The 14,744-nt window shown below is 44.0% G+C and overlaps 1 protein-coding gene across 3 annotated transcripts in view; it reads left to right on the top strand.

The window, feature by feature from the left end:
- Positions 1-14,744, top strand: part of SLC10A7 (solute carrier family 10 member 7) — a 1,071,777-nt gene that overhangs the window by 62,690 nt on the left and 994,343 nt on the right. The window lies entirely within an intron of this gene.

Raw genomic sequence — 14,744 nt, 5'->3', positions numbered from 1 at the left:
TATGTGTGCACTTGATGTCACAAGGTAGATGCCAACTTGTATTTAACAGTTTTTTTTTCTTCCGTGGTTGTATTTTGTAGTGATCAAAAGGGGGTTTATTATTACTGTCTGCACTTATTTCAAATTCCTACAGCATCAGGTTGTTTTAGAGGGATTACATGTGGACGCCGATGGGTTGCTCTATCTGCATTAGACCTTCCATAACTTCAGTGAAACGGCTGCACCTGAAGCAAATGGTAAACATGAGTGCAAACAATGAAAATATATTAACATATAACACTAGTGCTGCAATTGCATATACATATTTAATATGGCCAAATTTGAGACCCCATATTGTAGGACCGCTTTTTTAGACCCGAAAATATTTTTGAAATGAGTCCTTGAAGTGAAATCATTCCATAAATGTATATTGAAGATTTTATGTACTTCGTTTTTGACCCTGTTTTTGTTTTTTATTGTTTTTTTTATTGGCATTTAGTTCATTTAAAAAAAAAGGTGTTGCTCTTTAATTCTAGACAATCATTAATTTGATAGTGGGGAAGTTCCCGTTCAGTGCTCTCTAAAAGTTCCATAGCTCATGTTAACTTCTACTAATTATCTCCAATTAGCTCACTGTTTCCAAGAAGTGAAACAATTCTTTTAAAAGAGGGACCCTATGGAAACGAGTCGTCTATAGGTAGTTTCTGATGATAACTGCTGCGTGGCATGGTTTCTCGTTTTACGTATCCTTCTATGCCGTCACTGAGTTCACTGGGAATAAGGCAATCCTGGCCATGCAGCAGTAACTGGTTTTGCTTGCATTTAAGTCGCCATCGACAGCGCACACTTTGCTTTGCTCTCTCCGAGCTGCAGAACTACTGCTGAGTTTGTAGCCTGCCTTGGCATTAAACCAAAACCTGGTTAAAGTGTCACTGTTGTCAGTGGCCATTTCTGCTATTAATAGCACACACTCGCGTTGGCCGCAGTCCCACGTTTTGTTTGCTCTGTCAATGACCTTAAGCAAGACTTGATTAGCTGCGCCATTTCATTGTTCACTCCTGTACACAGACGAGGTCTTTTGGGAGATTATAGAGCAGAGTGTACAGCACGTGGTCGGGATTGCTGCGAATGCTGTTATGTAATTCTCTGCTGCTAGAAATGTCTGAACGAAGCATGGAAAATCCGTCTGTGAGCACGAATGGATATTCTGAGAGCAGAATGTCGTTATTCTATGGTCCTCAAATGAGGAGAAGTCTGCTTTTTCTTAGGCCGTGTTTAGAGATGCGAGCATGTTTTTGTAAGGAAGGCAATGCATTGACTTGGGGGCTGGCTGTATTAGTCGGTGTCCGTTTCCTCGCTGGGCACTCGCCAGCGAATGTGGGCCGACGCAGTGTGGCCCTATTGGACACGTTCTTTGTTGTCATTGTCCGGTAACACCTCAGGTTACTGAATTTGATTGGTGGAGCTCCTCGGCGTGACGTGGTTAGTGCTGCCCAATAAGTCATTTCCACAGCTTCAGTGGGAAGAGCAGGGTGCACCTCGCCAGAGTTTCCCAGCACTCTGTGGCTACAATGACAGCACGGGTCCAACAGTGGGATCCTGTCAAGGGATCAACTCCCGATCAGTGATGGTCAAGCATTCACACCCTCCCATCTGTCCAAGCAAAAGCTCTTAACCGAGTGTAAACAGAACACAGACAATGTGGGCTAGATACAGGGCATCTGACAGTGTTGAAACATACGCACACATACACCTGTGTACGAACACTCGCACACCTAAACCTAACGGGACATGTTTATACAGGCACAGACCTCCGAGGGGATTTATATTGCACTTTTGGGGATATGGTCTTATTTATAATACAAGAAAAAACAATTCTCCGTTATGCTTATTCAAAATAGCAATGTAGTAGTAATATGCTTCAGTTCTGACCCTCCTAAAGCGTAGAATGTGTATGGTTGTTAGGATATGTATAAGATATGTTAAATGAAAAGTAATTTGTAATGTTTTATGATATGTTGTCCACGTTCACTGTATAATCAGAATGTTCCCATGTCATCATTTGCCTGTGTGTCTAGAACGTGGATCCTCAACTTCCAGAGGTTCCAGGTTCCAAGGGAGAGAAAGAGAGAAGACAGGCTGCTGTGGACGGTTGTCGAGTCCCTCCCGGGGGTCGTGCTGTAATACTTAAATAAACGACTTCTTTGCGGCACACTACAAGGTTTCTGGTGGTTTCCCTAATAATAACAGCTGGCGACGAGGATGGGATTTTTCAGACGACCCCCGGCACGATCCTAGCGAGCAAGGCTACGGATCATAAATTAACTGTGAGCGGCCACGCATTGACATTTTCTCGAGAGCCACATGAGGAGAACTGTTTTGAATACAGGTACCGGCAATGTTTACATTCATTTAACATTTTCTGCGGAGCGGTGGAAAAGTGGCCAGCGCGCGCAGTGTTTATGTTTGAAGCTGGAACACCTGCGCGTGTATCCCAACGCGGCGCTGTTGCTCGATTCTACGCGCACTGCTGACGTTCCGAGGCAGGACCCAGTGACGCGACTTCAGCGGAATTACTTCTACCAGCCCTAAGCCAGCGATTGAAAAGCGGACCTTACCGCGTGACGAGCGCCGTGTTTGACACGTCAACACGCAGCAATAGGACAGTGCACACACGGCGTGTTGGCCATATTTGATGTATGCAAATCAAGATTACTTTCGGCACAGCGGAATGTTCATCGCCACATTGTGAGCCGGCTAGCAGTGGTTGGTAACCAGCCGGACGTCGGGCGATCTTGCACGCTCTAAGGGACTTTGCGAGCCTCGCAAAACGGCCAAACGGCAGACGATTTCACATACTCTAACATCTCTGGTGAGTTTGCAAATGATATACATTTAATATACAGGTGTGTTTGAGGGATGTATTGTCGATTAAATCAATCGTACCACAACTTAGTGACTGCAGCCACTGACATCACGCAGGGTCATGGCAAATGTACCGGCTCCAGTGTTTTTCCTACCACTACCTGGGGAACCCAGAGTACGATGGGTAGACTGGAAAGAAGGCTTCCACAAGTATGCGTTAGCAGTTTTTGGTCCCAACTATTCTAATGAGCGTAAAGAAGCTTTGTTGTTTCATTGTCTTGGGACAGCAGGTCAGGAAGTTCTGAGAAAATTACCAGAACCCATAGATATGCCAGATGCAGGCCCATATGAGAAGGCATTAGCCAAATTGGACAAACATTATAAAGTAGAGGAAAACATTATTCTCGAGAGGTGCAAATTTGCCACCAGGGGCCAGAAGAATGGAGAGAGTATAGAAGATTTTATTACGGCTCTGAGGGGATTGGCGGTGAAATGTAGATTCAATCACTGTCAGGAAGAACATATACGTGATCAATTAATGATCAAATGCAACAATGATAACATTAGAAAAGAGCTATGGAAGGAGAAAGACCCCACTTTGGATAGAGCTATAGAGATTGCAAAGATGGTGGAACACACCGATAAATGTATAAAGTTACTCCAAGCAGACAATCATTCAAACAATGAGAAACCCAAGTTGGAGGAAAGTGAGGGTGCAGTTCAGAAAGTATCAAAGGTTGCTCAGAGGATGAGTTCAGGACTCCCAAAGCGACAGATGCAGTTTGGGAAAAGAGGCGAGGATCGACAAGAGAGTAAACCACCAGTTGGGAAAGGTTGGAATCGTCAATGGTCAGCTAAAGACAACAGAAATTTTACCAGAGAGTCTAATTCCTCCAGAGGCTTTAGAGAAGCTATGACAAACAGAGACTCCACGACAAGGAGATGCTTCCGGTGTGGGAGTTTCTCACATGTGGCATCTGACAAGGTTTGTTTCGCAGTGCACATTATATGCAATAATTGTGGCATGAGGGGCCACATTGCCAAATGTTGTAAAAACTTTAATTCCAATTCAGGTCAAGTTTTTGACGTTAGTGTGAATAATGAGGATGATGATTGTATCGAAAGTGGTAGAGAAGTGGTGTTTATGGTGAATGCCATTGATGGGAAAGTGAAGAAGAAAAAGCCTTATGCCATAGTATTGGTTAATGGGATACAAATATCGATGCTTATGGATAGTGGGGCGGATTATACATTAATAGGGGTGCAGGTGTGGAAAGAGAGATTCAATTGCTGTACCTTATGGGAAAATAAAATCAAGGCGAATGCATATGGTGATATGCCCATAGAAATTATAGGATGTTTTGACGCTGATCTGCAGTTTAAGGATAGGAAAGCCACTACCACTATTTATGTTGCCAGCAAAGGGGGAGAGTTACTGTCGTGGAGTGATCAAGCTGAGCTAAAAATTAGACTTGAAGCAAGTCATCCTGAACAGGTTTTAACAGTAAGTGGTGAGAAATTGAATGAAGAGGAACATAAGCTTGGATGTTTGAAAGGGTTTGTTCATAAAATACGATTAAAAAAAGGGGCAGTTCCTAAGATCGCAAAGTTGCGCACTATTCCTCTGGCACTCAAGGAGGGTGTAGAAAATGAATTAAAGAGAATGGAGAATGAGGGAGTTATTGAGAGAATTGATTCCTCGGAATGGGTGAGTCCCGGTTACCAGTCAAATGGTCGAAAACATTTGGTCGACAGACAATTTGGTCGACACCATTTGGTCGAATGCCAAATGGTCGAATTTTTTTTTTTTTTTTTTTTACCCATTTTTTGGTTTTTTTGGGGGGGTCCCCCCCAACCCCCTTTTTTTTTTCTTTTTTATTTTTTTCCCCACACGAAAACCCACAAAACACATATATAAAAAAAAAAAAAAAATTCGACCATTTGGCATTCGACCAAATGGTGTCGACCAAATTGCAGTCGACCAGTTAGTCGACCAGTTGACTGGACACCGTGAGTCCCATCGTGGTAGTCAGGAAACCCTCTGGATCTTTGAGGATATGCATTGACTTAAGACATCTCAATAGTATGGTGGTGGCAGATAGATTTCCATTACCCAGAATAGATGACTTGCTTGTAGGCGTCTCTGGATCCAAAATATTTTCAATTTTAGATCTCAAATCTGCTTATTACCAGATTGAGTTGCATCCTGATTCTAGAGATCTTACAGCATTTATCACTCCCAGCGGTCTATTTAGATGTGTACGCATGCCGTTTGGCTTAGTGTCTGCTGCGAGTGTATTTCAGAGCATCATGTACAGGTTACTTGGTGGTGAAAAAGGGGTGATGTACTACCAAGACGATGTTCTTGTGTGTGGCAGTGATGAGGTGGAGCATGATAGACGATTAAAAAAGGTGTTAGATATATTAGGAGAAGCTGGTCTCACGATAGCATCAGAAAAGTGTACATTTAGAGCAAGTAAAGTTGTTTATTTAGGTCATGAGATCACTGCTGAGGGAGTCAAACCCAAAGAGGAGGCTATTGAAGCCATAAGGAAGATGGAAGATCCCAAATCAAAAGCAGATGTGTTGTCGTTTTTGGGGCTAGTTGAATTCTATGGCAAATTCATTAAGGGTTTGTCAGACATGTCAAGACATATGAGAAGGCTCACTCGCAAAGGTGTGATGTTTAAGTGGAGTGATGACTGTAAGAAGGAGTTTGAAATGATAAAAAAGTCCATAATCAATGCTCCTATTCTAAAGACATTTGAAGAAGGGAAACGCACATTACTTTTTGTAGATGCTAGTGATTATGGCATAGGTGCGGTTCTTATGCAAGAAGATTAAGAGGGTCTGCACACTGTAGCATTTGCCTCAAGGTCACTTAAAGATCCTGAAAGTAGATACTCTGTGGTTGAGAAAGAAGCTCTTGCTTGCATCTGGGGAGTTGAAAAGTTCAAAAGGTTCCTGTGGGGGAGGGAATTTGCGATCTTTACTGATCATAAACCATTGGTTGGTATTTTTACCAAAGGTGGGCTGGAAGGAGTATCGAGACGTATTATGAAGTGGGTCACAGCTCTTCAAGGTCTGCAATTTACCATGATTCACATTAGTGGCGAAGTCAATGTAGTGGCGGATGCCTTATCAAGGTCTGTTCATAGAGAAGGTCATATCAGTATGGACCAATCAGACCAGGAAGAAACCATTGAGATTTTCCAGGTACATGATTCCTTGAAAAGGATGATTGGGACAGAGCTAGTAGTGAAGATTTAATTTATCAGAAAACACTAACATTGGTTAAAGAGAACAAAATAATGGACTACAAAGGTGACATGGGTGGATTTGCCAGAGTGAAAGGGGATTTATGGATCCATGACAAATATCTACATAGAGGGCATCAGATGATTGTTCCTCAGGGTATGAGGAAACAGGTAATTGAATTGGCCCATGATGGGCATTTAGGTCTAGCCAGAACTAAAGGTTTAATAAGATCCGAATTCTGGTGGCCTGGTATTGATAAAGATATTGAAGAGCAAGTTAAGGAATGTCCAGAGTGTGTTGAGGGAAACAAGGGTTTGTGTGTACAAAAAGTACCCATGGTTATTAGGGAAAGTCCACGTGTACCATGGGATGAGATTGCATTGGATCTTTTGGGGCCATTCAACATTGGAGGGACCAGAGATAGCTATTTGCTGGTGGTCATAGATTTATTATCCAAATGGCCTGAGATATGTCTACTTAGAGATATTTCCAGCAGTAGTTTTATGAAATTTTTAGAGCAACTATTTTGGAGAGAGGGTTTTCCCAGGAAATGCTTGTCTGATAACGGCTCTCAACTAGTGTCTGAGGAATTTAGGGAATTTTTGGAGAGGAATGGGATTGAACAGGTAAATACTTCTCTCTATCACCCCCAAAGTAGTGGTTGCGTAGAACGCTTCAATAGGACTTTGATGGAAGCCATTAGAATTGCTGTAGCAACTGGTGGAGATTGGTTTAGGACAGCGATGGAAAGGACATTCCAGTATAGAATAACGCCTCATAGTGTAACGGGATTAACCCCCTTTGAGATTTTGAGAGGTAGGAAACCGAATTCACATTTATGCCCAGGGTGGATGGGAAAATCCAAGATGGTTGGTGTGGATTTGGAAACAGTGAGAAGTAGAATGCTTGAATCGGGAGTTAAATCTAAAGAACGATATGATCAGAGAAATTGCTGTAGGGAATTTAAGATTAATGAGGGTGATTGGATCAAGATCAAATTGCCTACTAAGGTTCGCAAAGGAAAATCTTTGTATTCTAAACCTAAACAAGTGGTGAAAGATTTAGGCTCCTCAGTATTGGTCAGAGGAGGAGGTATCTGGAACAAGGAGAGAGTAGCAATTGTTAAGTTTGTCAATGGAAGGGAGTGATGGATCTGCGGAAGAGGGTTATGTATACTGCTATTAGTATACTGTTTCTCTATAGGTATCATCTAGAGAAAACAGTCATGACAAGTTACTTTTCAAAATTCTACTTTAGTTCACGTCATGTCCTGTGTATGTATTTCAGGCCAACTTCAGGCATTGTTTTAAATTGTTAGTTCAAGGAAAGGAAGGAGGTGTTAGGATATGTATAAGATATGTTAAATGAAAAGTAATTTGTAATGTTTTATGATATTGAGACATGTTGTCCACGTTCACTGTATAATCAGAATGTTCCCATGCCATCATTTGCCTGTGTGTCTGGAACGTGGATCCTCAACTTCCAGAGGTTCCAGGTTCCAAGGGAGAGAAAGAGAGAAGACAGGCTGCTGTGGACGGTTGTCGAGTCCCTCCCGGGGGTCGTGCTGTAATACTTAAATAAACGACTTCTTTGCGGCACACTACAAGGTTTCTGGTGGTTTCCCTAATCATAACAATGGTCTATAGAGTACATTTTCTGGATCGCTGCTTAATGGGACCGCCCAGGAAATGCTGCCCTGAAAAGACTGCACCGACAGAGGCGGGCACACAACAGGCCTGGAAGAAGGAAGTCACTGGTGCCAGCAGGGAAGTAGATAAGTGTTTGGAGGGGACATCTGCGATATGGGAGGGGGGAGCTTGGAGGAGGAGGGAGGGCCATGGTTGGTTGGCACGGCAGATGGGGATTGGAGGTGTGATGGCCAAGACCGGGCTGGGAACCAAGCAGGTGCTGGAAGTGGGGAACTGGGCACGAGCGGTTTGAGGTAAATAAACCCTGATGGAGTCAAAACCTTGCCCTTTTTAGGCTGCTACTGGATGGCCCAAAAAGCCAGATTTTTGGTGGTGCAGTCTACGTTGGGTTGGATATTACCATTGAGCTGGAGATGAGCTCTGATGTGACGGGAAGCCACGGGCAGGCAACGGCCTGGTGAAACAATTGTCTTTGCGGTCGGATTGAGCCTCGTGATGGGACGGGCCGTGTAACAGATATGGGACCTAAGGGGAGGGACATTGGTACAGATAGGCCCGTACTGCTCTTGGCCCAAGGGCACAAATGGACCTCAGATGATTTAGTAGGTATAAAGTGGCAATGAGCCCCCTAGAAGGTTTAGGAATGGGACCTTTTTGTTTCGCTGCTCGGGAAGGGATGGACTTCGGGCAGAAAAAAGCTTATGATGAGGAACAGGTTTGTTGTTGTGCTGCCTCGGGCCTAAGAAGAATATTCGGAGAACAGTTAATGTGTTGTTGCAGCTAGGCATTATATTTATTATAAGATGTTAGTTATGATGACATAACAAGATGATTATAAGATTATCCCGAACTGTAAAAATAAGGCGAACATAAGTTTTGAAAAAAGGCTAGCCTATTTTGCTAATGACATTTTTCTTGATTAGTAATAATGTTATCATTATTTTCAGTGTCACAGGGAGGTGAAGGTATTGGTGTCCAAGGTCTGAGATAAACAACATAGAGCATGTTTGTGTTCTTCCAAAACCAGACAATTCCAGGTTGTGTGTAAGACTGAAAAGGTCATTAAAAAGCTGAGATGAAAAGGTTAGCTGCAGTAAAGAGGGCAATACTGCAAATTAAAAGAAATAAAAATATAACATAAAATGCTGTATGAACAATTAGAAAGCACACTCCTGTGCAGTGGTGTGCTGTTGGGTGTCCGATATGTTTCATGCTTTTTTGCTCTTTGTACGCTTTATTTCTGGACTCTGTAGGAGGGAGAAGTCTAATTTTCCCAGACCTCCAGTTGTATGGTGTTAAAGTCCGAGCTAGAAGTATTGTGTTGCAGCAGGGTGGGCAATTGGCTGTTTAGATGGTGAGGAGGGGGAGGTCCCTGTCTGCCCTCCGCGACTATTCTCCTGAGCTTGCTAGCTCTCGCATGTCCTGTTGGAGAACTTTCTCCAATCCTGTTTCTTCGTATTGTGGGACTTTTAGACTTGCGTTTCTTATTACAGTGGCTACATTGGCACAGATTTAATAACTGCGGGCTGCTACTCCACGGCATGGCTTCAACCTGTCTTTCAATGGAAAAAGTAGAATTACAAGTATAAAAATGAAAGCAAAATTCGTTATGACTTACCTACTTAGACATAAGGGGCATCTGGGGAGCTTGAATTGTCCTCGATATTTCTCCTTATTGTTAATAGTGACCTGTAGTTCTGACTAATTTGTCCTCTCCATAGAAGCAGGACTTTTTAGGTAACATATAATGTTAGTGCCATTCGACGAGCCTGCACAACCCCCCCCCCCCCCAAAACATATCAGAATTGTTTCTTGCCGCTTTGCCCAACTAGGGCAAAGTTATGTGGGGAGGGGGTTCCATGGGACAAATGTATGCCTAACATCCATCAGAAGGGGGCATCTGCTCCCGAAAGCTTGCTTGCTTGCCCAAATCCATCCACCTGGCACTATCTGCAGACCCACATATAGCCATTTGACCCCCCCATTGACTACTTGGTCAGCATCAGAGGACCCCTTACATGGGACACTGGCCTATGGTCCATGGATCCAGTAAGGGGCACCAGATTGTCTCTTTGCAATAGATCCAAACCGAGTTGGTGGCCAGTGGCAAAACGTTTCTTAAGGGGCCTGCCATTGTGCACCACAATATAATTGCAGGGTTGAGCTGAAGCACACTCTGACATTTTGAAAAGGGCGTTTTATAGCCCGCTTGTGGTTCCCCAACCATAGCCATAGGGAGGACAAAGACACCACAGTGATACAATGCAAAATTCTAAAACAAGGCAATAACGGTCAGTGGCCCCCTGCCCCACGTGGTGTTCGGCAGACCATTATTTGGAGTGGGAGAACTTGGGGCGAGGCCTGGCAGCCTCGCCCCAAGTTCTCCCACCCCAAAGGGTAGTCCCTCTTAGGGGATAAGTAGGCCATGGCTGCCAATGGTCACTGACCATGAGCGCAGGCCCTGGCCAACACCCATTCCAGGAGGGTCAGTAGTCCCACTCCTGGAGGCTAGGGTGGTTGGGGGGGGGCATAGCTTAGGGTAAAATGCTGCCCATTGGGGCACTCTGTGGGGCTACAAGCTTTGGACAGAGACCAGCAGGGGGCCAGTGGCTAGTACCTGTCACTTAGGGGAGTTTCAGGTAGGACCAAGACCTCAGAGCAAAATGCTTGCTATGACAAAGGGATAAAGGGAGCAGTGAGCGGTCTGGAGTTTATGGAGCAGGGTCAAAGGACCAGTTCTGCTCACAGTGATCACTAGGCCAATTGCGCCCCTTTGGTGACTCTGGGGTGTGAAGCACAGACCAAGACCAATTGCAGTAGATGGATATGGAGTGTGCGGGCATGGCTGAAGGTCCTGCCCTTGGCATGGTGGGCACAGTGACCACTGTCCATGACAGACAGTGCTCAGTGGACTCAGTGGGTGTTGTACGGAAGGCATGGTGTCAACAGTAAAACACACACAAGTGATCACAGTTCAAGGGTGTTCATTGAACTTTCACAAGGGGGTGATATACTCCTATCTAAACCTAAATCTACAGATGGGAGCAAGCTACGACCATCAAATAATAATAAGGCAGTCCCAGTGAAGTCTTATCAAAATAAAAGGGCCTATGCTAAATAAAACTAATTTACAAATGGTGTAGGGTAATCTTCATGAAAAAGAAAAGTGCTCGAAAAATGATATGTCAGGATGTTCGGGCCGTTGGCCTCCCTTGCCCACGTTTTCAGCACGGGGCAAGGTGGTTCACTTGAGCCAAGCACACACTCTGGGTTCTTCAACATGAGGATACAGTTCGATTTCCAGCAACAGTGCCTTCTGTGCCCAAGTCTCTTCTCATCAAAGTCTCTTGATTCAGAGGGCCTGATGTACAAAAAATACAATACTGTTCTTTTCTGCTTACAAGTATTTAACTTTGGTGCTCCACCCTGGATCCCCCCCTCTCCCGGGCTCAGATCACTGATATTACAAAGTTCATAGAATATTCGTTTTCTCGGGTGACTCGCAGTTCACCCCGGATACCCCTGTGCCGGGCTCGGATCCTTTCCCTTTTCCAATTAGTCTCCCTCAGCCGGGCTTGGACCAATTGTAGTTCACCTTGGTTTATTAAAGACTTTCGAAAGTGCACAGGATTTAGCTTGACCCGTTGCAGCACCACTTACAAAGTTGCATTTTACAATACAGTTGCCATTCAGTTGGATACCTAACAGAGACCTTTGAATGAGCACCCACGTGGCGTCGGACCCCTCTGTATACGGTATCTCACTTGGCCTCCCAAAGTTCATTCACTCCTTTGGTTTCCTTTTTATATTTTCATCGCTCATCACATGCGTTTCACACACTGTCATCTTTGGATTTCTTCATACAATGTTGCTGCTTGCAACCTGTGTTCAAACGCAAGCTGATTTGGTATCAGTCTCTCCGACTCACCGGCTGTGCTGTCTTTACTGGCACTGCTTTGTTATAGGAGCCAAGGACAGTACCACTTATCGGCAATCGCTCCTCGCTGCCTTGGTTATCGCCACGGGAGAGCCCCGGATACCTTCAGTGCACAGTGTAGGTTTGTTCAGCTTTAGTTCCCCGGTCTTAGGCTTCTTACTTTCCAAGGTCCGTGAAAGTAACAGGATTTAAAGGTCAAGGGCACTTCCCTCCTTACAACCCTCTCTGATCTCGCCGTCTTTCGACTTGTATTAAACTGCCATCTTGGAACTGCTGTTTCCTCGTGTGCTTTTCCTCGCTCAGTGTGTGCTTGCGTGTTCCGCCTTTTATCCGCGTGGGGAAGTGGGATGGAAGACAGCTGTGTGTAATGATCAGTAATTGCCTGACCTTGCCTGACTATGGTATTGCGACATATCGGGTATTCAGCTTTGGTGTTAGTTCGTTGTCGCTCACAGTGAACTGTCCATGAGAAAATGCTAATGTCTCAGACGGCCGGGGGGAGGTTGAGTTCCTAGGTATCCTACCTGGTAGGATGGGGGAAAAGGTGTTACAGGAAGGGAATACCACATCTTATTGTTAGGGGCCCCACTTCCACTCCCAAAAGACCCCTCATCCAGGTGATCTTCCCACACTGGTCCACCCCCAGGAACGGGATCCAAAAGTGATGGCTGTGTGCTGGCCACCTGGATGACAGATCCCCGAGACGAGTGGGTGAGCCACCTTCAGGTTTCTCAGTGTCTAGGATGTGCCTGGGATATGGCTGAACTAAAACATTGGGGTTCTTGAAGGGGCCCAGTGCATGACCTAACAGCCCACTGGGCATTAACTTGGACGTTAAAGAGAATTTAAACTAACATTTTGGGATGTGTGTTTTTGTGTGTTTTGCATAATGAGGTAGAGGCAGTTCTCCCCAGTTATGGATACATCATAAACACTGTTTTTTTACTTTGGCCATTTGATAATGGGTGGTACAAGATTAAAATACTGAACCAAAGATGGAAGGAGGTGACTTCATCGTGAAGCGCTCAAAAGAATAGAAACGGAGATTAGTGGCCAACCTGTTTGAGTTTTAAATGAAATTCATCTGCAAGATTAAGTGGAATAATAGGACAGAAAAGATGATATTTTGCCTTTGCAGACATTGAAGTGATGAAAAGATGACATTTTCTATACGTCCCTTTGATAAACAATGAGGATAGTAGCAATGTAGGATCTCTAACTCGCAATATGCATGTGCGTTTTTGCATTTTAGAGTGAACATTACTATTAAGGGGTAGTGAAGGGATTGGATCTCGCAACAGAATCAAACGCGTTGTCCTGATGAAGGCCTAGACGCTCAAGGAGATAAGGGATCGCAATAGGATGGGCGGATCTCGTAGAAAAAAACGAAACAGTGTGTGTCGAGATCTTCGATAAAATACATCCTTTTTTAAAAAAAACAGGCTATCTACCACTGGTAATCCTGAGGGAAAATGTGGCGACACCATTCCAGTATATAAAAGAGAAGTTGAAAATCCAGTGAAAATAATAGGACCCAAAAGGGTGCATATAACTCACTGTATACGATTGATTCCAAATCTAATGATGGAAAGGTGACCACAGTCCCGTTTGTGGAATGTATCAAAATGGATGAAAAATGTAAATAATCCATTGAAATGTACTGTTTTGCACATGGGGACTTTCAACTAAGCACATATTACATAATGTTTGCACTGTCATCAGTCATTGAGTTATTATACTAGATACAGTGGTGTGATTTGTATCTTTAAAAATGTTTTATTGATGTGAAAAAATAAATACATTGTGGTTTTAATTGAGCAGAAGCGTTGGAGTTCCGTGTGCAGTAATTGATGTTTTCTGCAATATTCCTTTGGGTTGCGTAATAATCGCACATGAGGCAGGGAGTAGCATGTCACTCTTGTCGTGTTACATGTATTCGATTCCCTAGTGTAGTGAAGGCCCCTGTAAACAAATAAATGATGGGATTGACCTGTTGAGATTAATCTGCACAGGTTTAGTCCAAGGGATTCTTCTGCGTTTGTGAGTGGATCTAGTGTGTTGTATATGCGTCATCCCAGGTACATTTCCGTGCGTATTGTGTGTGGTGCATATGTTACTTCTGAGTGTATTGTTGTTGCTCCTCATTCTGTTGGTTTGAATGCGCATTCGTAATCCGCAAACACCAGAGTGCTATTTCTTCGCAGGCCCGAATTACAGATAGATTTTTCCGATTTTAAAAAGTGAATAGGTCGAATGTGTCCGATTTCGATGCTCGTGCAGAATGCCACAGTTCCAGATGAAGGCACGTGTATGCCATAAATATCAACTGAAATGGGGAATTTTGAAAGATATGTGATTTTAGTATGTTTTTGCATTTATGTAAAAGGAAATGCAAACAAATACGTTTTTGAGATTATTTTGTCATCACAAAGTCCTTGCACGATTATCAAATTTGGCATGTGTGTTTGGATTTGGCCAGAGTACGCAAGTAACGGCAAAGGGCAGTTTGCACGATTAGGTGAAAAATTAAAGAGGCAGTCGCTTTCCCGTTTTCTTATGTAAAGTGCACCCTTTAGGAAATGGAGCTCTGTGGTTTCCGGCTCAGCTGCCTGACCTCTACAGGTCATTTATGGAATAACAAAATAGGATGAGAATGTTTTTCTTCTGGAGCGCTTGGTAAAGCGTGAGGGCTCGCCCGTAGTGCTTGGAATGCATTGTTAATGGATGCATGCTTTCTGTGGAGAAAGTGGCTTGCGCTTTCGTGTTGCCTGCGTTGAGTGACCGACACGTCTCCAGCATTAAAGGCTTTTAGCTGGTGGATGCATTCTGCGCGTGCTGTCCTTAATTGGCGCCGTGGAGTGCTGCAGGCAGGGGCTCAAGTGTTGATGAACACGCTGTTAAAGAGGGGCAGTATGCATGATCTGCGATATTGGTACGCAGCTAAACAAAGACCCGTTTAACTCTGGGGTCTGGCAGTTCGCATACTGTGTAACAGCCGACTAACACTGTGTTTGTTAAACGAGTAATGGAGCAGCTGACACAATAACGATCCCAAG

This window comes from Ambystoma mexicanum, chromosome 6q, assembly GCF_040938575.1.
Source record: "Ambystoma mexicanum isolate Mex_15411 chromosome 6q, UKY_AmexF1_1, whole genome shotgun sequence".
Lineage (NCBI taxonomy): Eukaryota > Metazoa > Chordata > Amphibia > Caudata > Ambystomatidae > Ambystoma > Ambystoma mexicanum.
This window is presented reverse-complemented; position numbering and strand designations above follow the sequence as displayed.